This window comes from Gallinula chloropus (assembly GCF_964237585.1).
Source record: "Gallinula chloropus genome assembly, chromosome: 1".
Taxonomy (NCBI): domain Eukaryota; kingdom Metazoa; phylum Chordata; class Aves; order Gruiformes; family Rallidae; genus Gallinula; species Gallinula chloropus.
The window spans coordinates 103,692,132-103,708,521 of NC_140085.1; the positions used below are offsets into that span (position 1 = coordinate 103,692,132).

General features: G+C 37.9%; 1 protein-coding gene across 1 annotated transcript in view; it reads left to right on the forward strand.

Annotated features, from left to right (window-relative positions):
- GBE1 (1,4-alpha-glucan branching enzyme 1) overlaps positions 1 to 16,390 on the forward strand; it is a gene marked incomplete at its 5' end in the record, with an annotated part of 165,499 nt that overhangs the window by 81,433 nt on the left and 67,676 nt on the right. The gene's annotated exons all lie outside the window — the stretch shown is intronic.

Below are 16,390 nucleotides of genomic sequence, written 5' to 3' on the forward strand. Positions count from 1 at the left end.
GTTTAGATAGCTGACAAAATTGTTTTCCTTAAGTTATACTGCAATGCTTAATTTGAATTGAATTGGGAGTGAGTGAATAAGTGTATAAATAATACTCAATAAATTTTAGTCCTCTTGATTTCTCTAATTGTTGTACAGTAAGGGTGCTGTCAAAACTTAGATACATCTGAGCAAATACAAGACTGAAAAGAGCTGAGAATGAAGTTTTCTGAAGAATTTAAATTAGAAGTATGGGGTTTTCTATATATAGTATATTTAGTCATTGCAGTAAAGGTGTTTAAGTAAGTGTATATATCAGAGGGCTTCACAGTGAGGAGGAGAATGCTCTTTTCTGTCTTGATTCTTTTTGTTTTCTTTTTTTAAGATACCCAAGGGAAGTAATGTAATGACTGTTGTAAATTTCCTGATTACATATATTAGATACCTTTTCTTGGCTGGAGAGACTTGTGTAAACACAATAGAATTTGTCACTTCATGATGTGGAGTGAAGCTCTATTCAAAAATGAGCATCCAGTGCAGCTAGATCCTAGGGCCTGTGTTTTTAACCCAGAAACCTTCAGCTACGGACATTGTCCTGCAGTCTTTTCTTGAGTGCTTTAGTGATCAGCTGTTTTTCTCCTTGCTGTTACTTAGCAGCATTGTATTAACGCTGTAGCACACCTTTCATTATGGAATAAGATTTGTAGACCACATTTTAGGATGAGCTTATTGTTATGAATATGCCTCAGTTTTCTGAAACAGCTTTGTAATATAGTAAATGTCTTTTTGAGGAGATAAACTGGTTATTAAACCATGACTGGAAGTTATCCCTATGAGGACTATTGATTTGACATATTTGTTTTGGTCAGTGTTACTGTAGTGGTTTGACCCTGGCTGGAGGCCCACCAAAGCTACTCTATCACTCCCCTTCTCATCTGGGCAGGGGAAAAAATACCTATTGAGAGGCTTAGGAGTTGAGATAAGGACAGGGAGAGACTATTCTGAAAACAGCATCACTGGCAAAACAGATTCAACATGGAATAAAGGAAAGAAAATTCTCTAGTTTATTGCACTACACTGCAGCCCACGGAGTCACAAGCCCACCCCCCCAACCCCCCCAGCAGCCCTGCTCAGCCTTGGTCAGCGGTGGTTCTGGTCTTGAGCCCAGCTGGTATTTACACTGTCAGGCCTAGGGGAAGCTTCTAGCCACTTCTTGCAGAAGCCACCCCTGCAGCACTCCCTTCTCCCATACAACTGGCTTTGTATGGAACCCAGCCATACAAAACCACAGCAGTTACATTCCCATACCCTGACATTTTGCAAGTAGGTGTGTTTCTTTTTCTTAATTTATTTTGAAGTGGATTAAGCATGTACATTCAGTAACAAGTAAGTTGGGTTTTAAATTAAGAAAATGAAAAGCATAAGTTTTCCAATTGCTAAACATGCAGTTGCCCTTATGAACAGGGTAGGTGAAATTTCCTAGTTCTTTGTTGAAATTTAGCTCTTGGCATTAAATTTGTTAGTTTATGTATTCAAAGAATTGGTGAATCTGACTAATCAGTCAGACTAAGAATGGAGAAAAAACATCCCCAGAAGTTCTACAGCTTTTCCCCCACCCTGTCTTCTGGTTTGAGTGTTTAATATTTATTACTCCATATTTTTAGGGTTTTTTACTACCCTGTAATTGAAAGTCTCTTCTTACCGAATTGTAAGTAATTATTTAAACAAAAACCTAAGGAGCAGTTTAGAGCTCATGATCATTCTGGGCTAATGGTCAAACTCCAAAGATTAAGAACTGAATGCTTTTGGAGAAGAAAAAATAAGCCAATTTTGAAACACTAGAATTTACATTATCAATGTTTTCAGCCTTCCTTTGTCACCACATTTTGGTTAGGCAATTGAGAAAGGTGAAGAGCTATGTTGATTGTCTTACAGACATTCCAAAGTAATTGTTTCGTCCTTGGATTAAGTGGGGAGGAAACTGAAAGTCTATCTGGAGATGGGTAAATGGAACCAGCTTTAAGCTGGATGTTTTTTGTAATGCCTATTCACCACTGGTTAACAAAGTAGTGACTTATAGAAAGCCATGTGAAATAGCATTCTTTTTAAACAATTGTGTACTGGAAAAATGCATGTTCTGCATTTTTTTTCACATGTACAGCTGCTCTGAGAACAGCACCATTCTCATCCAAATTTGGAAAAATAAAAGATTTGATTAGAAAGAATGTCTTCAAGTGCACAATACGAGCAACTGATTTGCCTATAATGCTGAACAGTCAAGATATGCAAGGGCAAAATTTGATTTAAAATATTTAAGAGAATCTTAGCTTTAGTTTTCTTTGTATATTATCCTGACCTTGACAACAAACCTTGTTTATCACAAGGTTAATGAAGTCTACTTCAAGATTATATTTTACTCAGAAATTGCTATTGTTCTGCTACATCTTAAGCTGGGATTGCTGATGGTTACACTGAAATACAGTCTGAAATAGGAGGAACCTATAGGAGGAGCAGTTGCTTTCATAGTAGTTGAATTAATGAAAATCATGGGAGAACCTTACAGTTAAAAAGTGTGATTAATTATGTCCAGTGTATTAATTATACTGGTAGATTAATACAATCAAATAGAGCTCAATAACAAGTGTCCTTCAGGGGTTTGTACTGGGACTGGTACTATTTAATGCCTTATGAATGACATAGTGGGATTGATTGCAACCTCAACAATTTTCTGGATGACACCAAGTTGAGTGGTGCAGTTGATAAGCTGGAGTGAGGGGATGCCATCCAGAGGAACCTTGACAGGCTTGAGAGGTGGGCCTATGGGAAGCTCATTGAGGTCAAGTGGAAGGTCCTTCACATGGTTTGGGGTAATCACTGGTATCAGTACAGGCTGGGAGATGAACAAATTGGGAGCAGTCCTGCAGGGGAGGACTTGGGGCGTACTGGTGAGTGAAAAGCTGGGTATAACCTTACAGCGCACACTTGCAGCCCAGAAAGCCAACTGTATCCTGGGCTGTGTCCACCAGTGCTGGTCACCAGTGTGACCAGCAGGTCAAGGGTGGTGATTCTGCCCCTGTGCTCTGGTGAGTCCCTACCTGGAGTAGTCTTGTTGAGCTCTGGGGTTCCCAGTACAAGAAAGACATGGACCTGTTGGAGTGAGTCCAGATAAGGGCCATGAAGATGATCAGAGGGTTGGAGCATCTCTCCTGTGAAGAAAGGCTGAAGGAGTTGGGCTTGTTGAGTTTGGACAAGACAAGGCTCTGGGGACACTTTGTGGCAGCTTTCCAATGCCTAAAGGGGGACTTAAAAGGGAGATAGAGAGGGAGTTTTTGCCAAGGGCAAGAGGCAATGGTTTTAAACTGAAAGAGGGTAGATTTAGATTGAGCATAAGATACTTGTTATGATGAGGGTGATGAGGCCCTGACACAGGCAGCCCAGAGAAGCTGTGGCTGCCACTTCCCTGGCAGTGTTCAAGGCCAGTTTGGATGGGGCTTTGGGCACCCTGGGCAAGTGGCAGGGGGTTGGAAGTAGGTCATCTTTAAAGGACCCTTCTGGCCCAAACCATTTTGTGATTAATATACAAATTGTAGGGCACTTATCAATCATCTTTCAGCAATATAAGTTGATTTTACACTATCAGAAGATGCTGTTGCCTGGTCTTGTGAGTTTCTGCTTCTGTGTAGATTTGAAAATGTAAACATATAACTCTAAGCATTTTGGGGTGAGGAGGAGTGTTTTTTTAACAGTTTTCCAAATAAGCTGTGGACAGTAGTATATACATACTTGTATTGCAATTTGTATCTAACGTAAGGACGCTGATTATTCTAACTCTGAATATTTTCAAGATTCTATCTCAGGTTTCCGTTGCCACAATTTAATTTCAATGGATTAGTGGAAGTGCAACTGAATCAATTTTGGCAGAGTCTTTCCCACGTTGCTGCCAGAATTAGAAGTTTGGTGACTAGAGAAAGATAGTGAATGTGTTAAAACATATGTTCAGGTTGCAAAAAGTTTTAGAATAGGTGCATAGTTTCTAAAAAATAGAATTATAGATAATCTGCAGCTGTGAATCAACACAAATGTTACATTGTAGCTGTTTTTGCCACAGTAGAAATAACAATCTTGCTATGTGTTATTACAACAACTTTGTTCAGTATATAATCTGTAACATTTATTTTAACAATAAATGTGCTTATTGTTCCAGTATTAATCTTCATGAAGTATATATAGCTGAAACAAGAGCTAAATAAATTATGAAAATGAAGTGGTTTTGAATATAAACCTGGTTGTCCGTTCTCTCCTACGAAAATGTATTTATGAAGCATACGGAAAGCCACACATTTGCACGTTCTCAGCTCTATTGGCACAGCATAAGATGAGCTAATACCTCTAATTACATTCCTGATGAATGTAACTTTTTAAAGTGCAGCGAATTTGAGAGAGAGTGCACTGTGCTTAAGCGTGGATTCCTCTTTAATATGAGCCCTGTACTTCTGATCTCCCGTGCTGTTTTGTGCTAAAGCAACAGCTTAGCATTTTGTGCTTGCTCAAAGATAATGGGGCCTGATGCAAGCGTAAATCAGTTTTGCCAGATGGCTGCATACCTCTGCAGCCATTTCCTGAATCTCATACTAGGGATAAGACAATCTTACAGCTCCCTGAGACTTCCACTGGAAATCTCCTTTCCTGTAAAGGTAACAATTCATTGTGCAAACTCTTCAGCATTTCCTGCCAAAGTCTGTCACGTAACTGAGCAGTCTTGTCCCATATTGCTGAAAGGACTGTTTTGGACTGTGTCCAGAGCAGTTGTTTGTGCTGAGGATAACAATCTGGAAGTGTGAGAGGAAGTAATCTAAGATTTGAATTAGCCAGTATTAGTATAAAGTGTGAACTTTCCTTATTCCTTGCTTCCCCAGGGGAGGAAATCAGTCAATTACCATTCAGGACATGGAGTGAGTATCTCAGAAGCCTCCTGTAATGTCTTTACTTGGATAGTGACTGATAATTAACGCTGCTACCCAGCTTAAAATTTTCTTTTTTTGATACTTAGCATTGCTACCAGTTGTCTATTTGGGAAGAAGAGTGGGATAGGAAACACAGACAAGCAACTGAGACTTCAGGAGTCCATCCTGAGACATTAAAGTAAAAAGATTTTTCAGAATTTATCTACTCCTGAGTAGAAGTCCTAGGATGGTAGGTTGCCCCTTTTTCAGGCTTCTGTATGTGACAATAGCAATTTGTTATGAGGTTTGTTTTGCTATGTTAAAAAGAAAGAAAATAACCAAACAAACCTGACAGTTTGTTGCTTGAGGATTACTGTTTTTGTTTGGGTTTTCAAATTGCCTATTTAAAAAAAAAGGTAATCTCTAATAGCATATGGACACCAAATGGTAGATTGATAAATTTTTTCTTACTGTATTCTTGGTATATGTGAACTTGACTCCTGTTGCCACTGTAGCAACTGTGGTTCATTGTCCTCTGCATACAGGAAGGACTTCACAATCATCAGTGCACTTAACTGATGTTAACTGGAAAACCAGATATTTGATGATACATTTATGTTAATGCTGGAATGTCCTCAGGAGCAGGAGTCTGATTCAACTTCTTGAATGCTCTTCCTTGGGAACTTTCAAAAATGTTCTCTTTTATGAACAACTTTGCTGCCTAAATTGCTGTTGCTGTTCATTAGCATTAGAAAACCCAAAACTTCCACTTGAATTCAAATTCAAACAGTCTGCATTTTCACCTGGAAATGCATCTGTGTGTGCATTTTATTTTAGCTTGGCATTCTTAACACTTTGTGTCTACCAGCAGCAAAGAGGCAGGATACTGCTTTGTAGGCTGTAGTGTTTGTTTCTGCATGTCTGAGGGAGGGACCATGCACAAAATCCTACCTTGACTTGGGTGAAGATCACAGCTGTGGCTGAACTGCATGGTTGCAGAAGACAACCATGTTTCTCTGTGGTTCTTCAGACAGAAGGCTGAGAGCATTGGCCAGGTTGGGATCACCGAGGGGAAGAGCAGTGTACCAGATGCTTCTTCAGGGTCTCTTTGAAGTCACTTGGTTGAGTCTTCATTTGAGAAACAGTATTTTAAAGTAATAAATGAAATTAAATTTATAGAAAACACCATTTCAGGATTTCAACAAGAGGGCTTTGAGAAAGTACAGCTTAAAGATGTTATCAATTTGCCAGATATTTAATATTTTGTCGCTGCTAATGGAATAAATTGAGAGTATCATTTTGGTTTCCTATATAGGAAACATAGAAAGTCAAGGATAATTGTTTTCTATTCTTACACGTGTGTAATAGCATACTACTTTAGGCAAGAAAAAGCACCTCACAACAAAGTCAAGTCTTTGAAGTTTGCTTCCTCACCAGTCCCCTTAACTCTGGTGCTGTTTTCTGGGAAAAGTTTGGGATAATGGTCTGTTTAAGTTCATGAGTCTCCTGATAAGCAATAGTTTGTTGGCTGTTTCTACATGACATTTAGACTTAGCTTGAAAGCAAATCTAATATGGAATAGTAACCTAGTATTAAATGTTTGAGATGTCATTTCAATCACGGAAGTTGTGAATTGCCTTAAATTGTATGAAAAATACTGATGGTAGATTTAAAAGATGTGATTTACTTGCATGTCACAGAACAACCTTTCTTTTTTGTTCACAGAGTTTATTATCTGACTAAAATTTTTATTTGTTAAGAAATTCATTTAGGGAGAGAAGAATTTTAAACATTCTTACATATTTTTGGTTTAGTTCATAATTTACTTGGGTTGAACATGAATGGTAGGAGTGCTGATGTTACCCAAATCCAAAGTGAAATCTATGTAGACTTTAAGAGCACTTTAAAAGGTTTTCTAATTTTATTTTTGAGACATTCTCTATTTTGAAATGTGTGTGTCCCAGAGGCTTTGTTAAAACTGCAGGTAACGGTCTTCAGTACTTTTTTGTCTTCTGTTTACTTAAGGAAGCCTTCTGAACAAAAAACAACAAAATTAAGTTTCATTACAATGAGTAAATACCTGCTTTGCCTCCAAGTCTTCTCTTATATTCACATTTTGCAAGACATAACCTTTACTGAACAATATTTGAGCTATTGCTTCAATTTTTATGGCAAATAACCTAATATTTTATTTGACATTATTTAGCTTACTTTTATCAGGTTGTTGTGGTTTTGCCCCAGCCCTAACTTATCTAGATAGGACTAGCCTGAAACATTTACCTCTAGGACACAGTGCTGCTTACTAGTTATAGGTATAATAAACCTATATGTAGTCCATGGTTTCTTTGAGGAGAAAATGTGGGTTGTTTTTTTTCTTTTCATGGAAAAGGCGAATACACTCGTAAATGTGTTTAATTCATTGGCAAAACAGAGATAGTAAATGCAGAATTAACCTTCTAAAATAAAATGATGGATCTTTCCAAAACATTGATCAAACTTCTAAGCTCTTGAAGATTGAGAAATTCAGGGGAGAAAACGACTTCCTGACCTATGCATCAGAATCGTGGTTTTTTGCTGTGTTGAGCCCACATCTGATAATTGCCAAAGGAAACTTGCCTTTTTGTGTGCAGAGCTGCTTAACAGTTTTCAGATAGCTGTAACTTTCTGGTGCTGTCTGCACGTGTCTGTACAGCAGGTACAGCCTGTCTGATCGGGAATGAGATGGGCAGGTGAACAACGTTCAGTGCTCAGAGGGAGTAGAGTTCTCCAGTGGGTGACTGCTGCTGCTCTTCCTCACATTGACCAGCACGTGGGAGGGGTGGGCTGCTGAGAACAGGAACCAGGGGTGTCCCTGGGGGCAGGTATAGTGATCTTGGAGAGAACCTGCAAGGAGGAGAGAGTTATCCTCTGTCATCTTTTATATTTTTGTGTCTAGACAACATGTTACTCTCCCTATTGCTGTTTACCTAACACATGTTCAGTCACCCTAATTTCACTGTGTATTATATTATCTGTGCCAGAAGCTCCTCAAGGACCTTAACGTCGTACTTTTGTGCCAATAGATGAAGTAGAATATGGAATTAAGAAGTTATTTGGGACTTCAGAGCTACTGCTTATATTTGAATAAAGGACGTGCCTATTTGTAAGAAATAATTTTCCCTGAGTAATTGCTGAATATGAATCAAGTCTAAATAAAAAATAAATGCATATTGCTGTCATATTGTTCAAAGCATACCTAAGAAGAGTGCTTTCTCCCTGCTTAACACTGGATTTATGGGGATCAGGATTAATGCTTCCAGAAGGGGTCTTTCCTGCTATGGCACTACAGAATTCTGCTTTTAACCAAAATTGAAAAATCTTCTGCTTAAAACCTGCTGGTTTTTTGTTTACTTTTAAAAGCAAAACTGAAAAGCTATAGTTAAATAAAACTCTTTTAATGTATAATTAAACCAGGAAAATTATTTTTATTTTTTTTAATATCTTAGTCTGTAGTATCTTGTGTTTACTTTTCATTCTTAGAATATCAGTTAGAACTTGATTATTGGTGGTGACAAAATACATGATATAATGAGTGTCCTGCTTAGCAGAGTTTTTAAATAGGAAAGTGTCTATATGTATATATATGTATATTTGTCAGTGGCTTCTGCAGAATTGGAATTTTGCCCTTGAAAAGGGCAGTATAGAAATAATCATGCAATCCTGTATGCAAATAGTTCATCAGTGTTAACTTTTATGTTGCCTCGTAGAAATTGGTATGATTTAGTTTGTGAAAGGACCTCAGATCTTAAATGAACAAATGGTTCCAGATTGGTCAATTTGACTTCTCATGACTTTTCTGTAATACAGCTTAAACAAGTAAGGACTGTTTTCCTGAAGGCTCGCCTTGAAATTCTCAAACACTTTTGAGATTTTCCATTTTAAGTCTGGGAATGAGATGTTAATACTTAGGCAAAGATATCTTCTGCAGCAAGTATTGATAAAAGTAACTGTTGCAGGAACTTCTAGTCTTTCAGTGACATATTTGATAGTCTTATAATAATGCGATGTCATTGACTAGGAAATTATAATGGCATAAATAAATCCTCAATTTCTGTGGCTGAGAAGAAAAGTCTTCCTGCATTCAGTTATGCCTGGGTTACATGTTTGCTATTCAGTCTTATGAATGCAAGACTCCACTGTTTCTCCAGCACACATTTCTAAATACTGGAGGGTCTTATCTGTCTCTTAGTACTTAGTGCTCATGGCACTGTGGTCCCAGTAAGCTCTTGGGCTTTATTTGTAGCATATTTACTTCTCATACAGTCCAACCTAATGGAATAATATCTTACTAAAAATATAGAAAGCAATTACTTTCTATCAGCTCTTTTCAAAGATCTGTATCCTTCTGCAAAAATCTGAACCGAGAGCAAGTGGCTGTGGTCAAAGGTCTTTCGTTCCTACAGCCATCTGTCTTTCATCTTAATTCTTGGAGAGGCGTTTAGTACTTGAGAAGCATGTGCCTGAAAACTCCGGTTTGCAAGATGAGCTTACACCATCCTGGAATATGGAAAGATGGTATCCTGGCTTGCTTAAAAACACGACTGGCTTACACACCCCTGGTAATTTTTGCATCTGTCTTCTCCTATCTGGTTTTCCTGTTTCTTAGAAAGCTGTGAGATGGTTTACCCTAATCTGAATCTGTTAGGAAACATCACTCTTCTGGAAATCAACTGTGTGGTGGCAACTGTTGGGGTTCGGAAAGCTGCTTACGCAGTTCATCAGAAGTTCCGCCCCTGCTGGGAAAACTGGTATCAGTGACCAACCACTGCTCCCTTTAGGCACCTTTTTGATGAAAACAAAACTAAAGCAAAAATGCCTCAATTTTTTGCGTTGCTGTGGAGAGGGATCTGTATTTCCCAGTGAAAGTCTTAGTGATGCCCGTCACTGCACCTCTGAAGGTTTTGTAGTTGCTGATCTGAACAAGTTCTGGTTTTTACTGCCACCACTGATCTCTCAACTGGTAGACTTAATGTTGAGATTGATAATCAAATACCTGACCAGAAACAGAAGACAGCTAACAGGTCACATCCACTCTGTTTGACATTTTGTCACCTCATTGAGACAAGATAAATTAGGAGTGACCTGCTTTCTTGTGCTTTTTTGCTTGAAGTCCATGAGGGTTGTTTAGTTCTTCTCATTATCTCTTTGGGTAGCAAAATGTTCCAAAGGGCCACAATAGTGGCTAAGAATGCAAAAAAATCAGACCAAAGTTTTTCCACGGTCACAAGGGGATGCTGAGGCTCCCTCCTAGTTACTGGTCTCGTGTTTCAGAGTTTTGTAAGGGCTTCATCTGCTTCTGGCCTCAGAGTAGACTCTGCAGTTCAGAACACTTGCTGTTTTCTGATACAAACCTCTGCTCTTCTTTGAGGTTCAGCAGAAGGGTGATTATGTAGGACATAAATGGGCTAATGATTGTCAAGTCAGGTAATCTAATGCTGCTTCAGAGGGATGTTGTCCCTGTACTTCATGAGGTTAAGATTTGGAATGCTTTCAGATGCCTCCCTTTCAGTCCTCAGCTTTGCTCATCTTTCCTGATTTTGGATATGTAGTGTTCTTTATTCATTTACTTATAGTTCAGATTCTTTCCTGTGTCCTTAATGTAAGTCATTCTTCCTTTACTGATGTCAGAGTACTGCTTGCTTGTGCATGAAGCTTAGCAGGCAAATAATTTTAAAGTTTTTCTTTCCTTGCATAGTGATTACAGTTTGTCAAAAACTTTCATCTGCTTGTAGTGATGTACATGCATTCTTCAGTAGTGGGTCCTCTCTGTTTCATGGTTGGGGCCTGAGATGCAATGTCTAGTTAGGATTTCTGAAATGAGGACTTTGTTAGCTGTAAGGAAAGGTAGCCATGAAATTTTTAGACTAGGCTATCTAATTGACAATCAAATTTTTCAAGTTTTCAGTGTCACTTTGGACCTTAAGGAAAGATAGAACTTGGAGATCTGCTGTGCCCTGTTACTTCTGTTACTTAATGTCTTTTTTTAATTTTATTTGAAATGCCATTTAAAAGATAAAGCTGCTTTGCAGACCAAAGATTAAAGGTTGTGAGTCTCTTGTTTGGCATTGTCAACATCTTTACTGTAACTCAGTATATAAATTGCCTACTTTCAGTGTTACACATTTCATACAGGTAGCAAAGCCAATATAATCAAGTGAAACAGAAAGGTCATGGAGTGGATCCATTTCTCTTTACAATAGAAAACCCTCACAAGGCAAAAACCAGAAGTGATAAGTTATAAGCAGAAAATGCAGAAGATGACAGCGTGGTAATAATTAAGATATTTGATAAATCTGAGACAAAATGCTCAGGGAGCTAGATCTAAATCTAATATTTAAATTCAGAGGGTTCAGGGAAGAAAGTGCTCTTTTTATCATTGATATGGCTGAAAGATAGAGGTAAATCTTCTTTAATGATCTGAGCTCCCTATAAAGGAAATCACAAGCGAAGAGTAGTGGAAGACTTAGAGAATTGGGAATTACTTGGAACCATTAGTTTGCCTAAAAAAGTGCAGTTGTAATCCATGCAGTTTGGTTATCATCTGTCCAAGCTTTGTCTGAGTAAGACCTACTATTTCAAGTGTTACTTTCAATCCTCAATTATGTAGAAGATTGTGATGGACAAGGAGGAGACACTTTACAACTTATACATCTAACATGCAGGTAGGTTCTCTCTTCACAGTGTAACAGCTTGAACTGCTTGATCAAAGGGATCATGACTGCACTGATTTTCTTTTGGGTTGGTTGCTTATGCTGGGGTTGTTTAAAAAGAAAAACCAAACAATTTCTTCATATTAATTTATTTGAATAAATTTCTATAGCACTGTGAACAAGAATGTTGCAGCCATTCTGAAAACTTTTACCAGATAGATTCTACTATATCTGAAAGTCGGAGCACAGGGAGAACTCAGTCTTCAGAACTTCTCTCAGTTGTCTTCTGTTTAATTTAAAATAATGTTAAAATTTCAGTGCATATTAAACTGAAGGTTTTAACCTTTTGTAATTTCTCACATACTGATTTATATGCTACTGCTATTAGTTAGTATTGCTTGCTTCCAGAATATGCTTTTTCTTTAAAAGGTGTTTTGTGTCTGAATGTTAACTTTGAAATGTGAATAAGATTAATGCTGCTGAAATAGAAAGATTTGCTTATTTTCTGGCTGTGCAGGGTGCATTTATGCAACATGCTCTCAGAAATCCTAAGTTTAGAAAAAGCAGCACTCCATATCAGTGCCTCTGGGAAAACGTTAATTCACGGCTTCTCCTGTCTCTTCTTGGGACTGATACAGGGAAGTGACAAGTTGCTGCAGACCCTTTCTGCTGGCAGATTATTGTATGCCCCAGCAGCATGGTGCTCTCTTGTGTTTGTTGTCTGCACAGTTCATTTTGGAGGCGTAATGTAACTTGAACCAAGAAGCAAAAGCTCCTTCAGTCTGTTAGCGACCACATCTCGCTCTGTCGATAGAGATGTGTATGTTCCCATCCAAAGGCACTTTGGTATAATTACAAGTGTGGGTGTTGCAAGCGTCTGGCAGTGTGAGTCAGAGCTGTCCCTTGGCTAAAAAGTTGGCACCTGCTGCCCTTGTGGCTAGAGTCCCTTGTGGCTAGAGATAGCTTGGGGTCTTGGCAATGATATTACCTAGAGAATAGCAAGGAGTCACTTGATGTAAATGAAGGAGGTTCAAATACAGGGTTTATTCTGTCTGTTGTTGTTTGCTAAATAGAATAAGACTGGTTACCCTTTTGTATCACTGATCTAAGAATGTGCAAGTAAATAACAGGCAAACTGGTATGTGCTGGTTAACGGTAGGGAGGGAGAAGAAGAACATCTCTGTATCAAATTTGGATGTTTAGTTCAAAATAACTTGACCAGATTCACAGAAAGCTAGCTGCTTCAGACCGAGTGCCAGTTTAGCAATCCATTGGTGGAATTTAAGCCAGTCAGCTGTTGAAATGTTTGGGGTTGATTCTAAAAGTAATGTTTTAGCAATTCAGTGTTACAATGTGTTAAGTTAATTATACACTGAGAATTGAAAACAGGTAAATCATCATAAAAGTCTAGATTCTTATAAGGTCAGCAGTTCCATTCTTGTTCTGTAATACATAATAAATGTGGTTCCTGAATGTCAACGTTAATATGGCTCAAGAATTGCAGCTTGAAACTGTTTTGGGTACAGCCAATATTATTTTCCTGTCTGTTGTGACAAAATGAACTGGTTTAAATGCATTGCTTGCATCGTAAGTATTTCATGTTCATCATGGATTGGAATTGAGAATTTTTATGCTGAATCATTATTTTGCTTTTTTATTAGTACAAGAGTAAAGTAAATAATGAGCTTGACTTGTAAGGTATTTCACAGGTTTTTTGCTGACCTAGTATGGAAAGGCTGTTAAATTTCTCATCACCTTGTGGAACCAGGTCATCTAGCAAGATAGGTTCATTTCACTACTTCAACTGAGAAATCTGTTTTTAATGTGTGAGCTGGTGGCCCCAAGGGGAAGAGAAAGCCAGCAAGGCTTCTCGGCAAAGACCTTCTTTGTTTTGAGTGATGTCTGAGTGAAATCTGAATTATTTAAATTTCTTTGTGTAAATCACTCTGTTCCTTAATGATAATACAGCATATATTTCCCTCTCTTAGATCATGCATGCAATGAAATAACTTTCTCAATTTTATGGTATGCAAAAATGTGAGAGACTGTTAGGATATAATTTAAGATATGGCTTTTGCCCTAAAGAAATTATACTCTTAATGAATGCTATCCTGTTTCCATATCTGTCTGTAAAATTACAAGAATGTACTTTTTAGAAATGATCCTGAGTTATTGCTTATACAGTGGATGTATTTCAATTATGCTATGACTTTGGCCTCTATTGGCATTCTGCAAAGTTATTTTTTTTTTACTTCTGTCAGCTTCTATTTCTAATGTTGCTGCTCCCATAAACAAATTGACTTGGATGAAATCATGAACCTCTGTATGGTATGTGTGATTTGCATGTTTCAAAAGCAGCCAGTTGTTCTGGCTCGTGTTTTGGAGCTGTATAGTTCTCTCTCTAAAAATCAGTATGGTTGTTACTATTTGATGTCTTTCCCAGAAATTTTCCTAAAACTGAATTTTCCCAAATTTAGGCCTGAATCAGAGTTAATGTGTTTTGTTTATTTATCTATTTACAATCTTCTCTCCCATGTGCAATCAGATGGTTGGAAAACATCTGCTGCTTCTACTCAGGTTTTTGATCTCATCAATTTGCTAACTAATCTTTTGGTTCAACAAATTCATCTTGTTTTGTTATCATCTGTAGTCACTTTTTCATGTAAAAGTCATTACAATTTATTTTTGTACTGGTTCTTCATCTTTTTCCAAAGATCCATCTTCAGTGCCATGAATGATGGAAAAAATTACATTTGTTATCCATTTTGGGACTTGTATGTGTGCGTTTTACAAATGTAGAAATCCTCTTCAGCATCTTAAGAACTTTATAACCTTAAAGTCAAGCAGTCTGTAATGAGGAGAAATAACTTTTAAGTCTGGCTGGTGCTTGTAGCAATTAATGTGCTCTTTGTACATGCATTATCTTAATTCTGTGTGAGATAGTATTTTTATTGCAATACAGATACTGCTTTGACTTTGCCCACAGTGTTTAGCTTGCAGCAAATAACTTTCTGCAAATTTGATGCTGGGTCAGAAAAAGATACAGTGAACATTTGCACAAAATTGTATTTTTGCAACCAGCTTGACAGTTTGTAGGGCTCTTGATACCTTTTTATTCTTTTCAGCATCAGAGCATTCTGTCTCTAACATTCACTCACTGCAACTCATCTCACTTGAGAAATAAGATATACAAAAGGTTCTGTAGACAAGCTCCTGAGATCTTCCTAGCATAGTATTATCTTGTGAACTGGATGATTTGGGGTGAGGTGGGGGAACATTGAGATGGAACAGAAAATCTTGTAATGTAATGCATGCCCAGGGAAGGTGTTGAACAGACACAATTTACATTGAACTGACTTGCATTTCCAAAATTTGGAAGTTTTGATTTGGTAATGTTTCTTTCTTTATATGCACAAGTGTGTGCAGTATGTGCAAAGAAATGGAGAGCCATTATAATCTTAATAAAATAAGAATTGGCAGTTAGGCAACATCAGGATTTTACCACCTGTATAGTGTGTCCACAGCCTCCCCAGCTTTTTATTCAATGCAGCTACCTCCAGACTTAAGACACCTTTCTTCATGTGAGGAAGTTTGATGGAGGAAGGAAGGCAGGGATGCTTTTTTTGTCAAAATGAAGTTTATTCCTTGTGTTGTGATTGCCTTATGAGTCTATTGTCTCTGATGTCTGTTGAAGTGAGATGTAGAAAGGCTCAACTTCGCTGCCTTATGCCAACTACATGTGTATGTAAACTTGTAGCAGTGATGCTGACTGTGTTTTGTGCTAGGTGTACCCCTTCAGTCTCACTCACCAGAGGGTGGTGAGACCTTCCAAGCTGCTGTGTAGCTTCCCCTCTTCTCTGAACTGAAAGTCAGTAGTAAGTGGGGTTGTAGTTGTGCTATGTTGGGAAAGTAATTAGACAGAAATCACAACACTGCAAGCATTGAAGAAATGGGGGTGGGGAGAGGAAGGGTGGAGAGGGGAGTGGGGTTACACTGACTCATTTGGTTTGCTTATTGAGATGGGTGAGCTCTTTGGAGCTGTAACTTGCAGAGATGTACCTGAGGCAGCCCCTGCCAAGGGTGGTGGCAGAGGAAGGGACCAGAAAAGTCAAGATAACAGGGATCTTTTGAGACCAGTGTCCTGAGAGAGGATGTGATGAATAGTAGAAAAACTGTTTCTGAAACTGTTTTGTTCTTCAATACAAATAGTGTTCACAGGTGCCTCCATGTGCTTACCCATTTCAGAACCTATTTTATATTTTTCTATTTTATGTCTGCGCTTTGTTTGTGTGTGTTATACCCCATTCCTGCTTTTCTGAATTTCAAAAAAAAATCTCCTCAAGTTCCATATGTTGGTTTCCTCTTTAAATGCATAAACTTACAACACACTAGGTGATTTGATAATCCACTGTTGAGGTGTGATTTGTAAGTAATGGCGAGGAGAGGCGAAGGATGGACACAACAGCTTTTCAACTTTTATTATAGCCAGAAATTGCTGTAAATCCATAAAATCTTTGGGGGAAAAAAAATCTAACCTATTTATAATTATCTTTCCATTTCAATAAGATCTTTTCTCACAAAGTACAACCGTGTCTAGAGAGGCAAAGGAGAACTACAGTGGCAAGTTTGGGTATTAAAAATGTAGTTTATAAGTTTAAACAATAGTATCTCTTTATAGATAGTTACCATTTTTTTCCTAAGCCCCTATTTGCAGTCTAAAAATTCTGGAGTAAGAGGCAAAGATTTAAGGAAGACAAACATTTTTAGGAAAAGACTAAT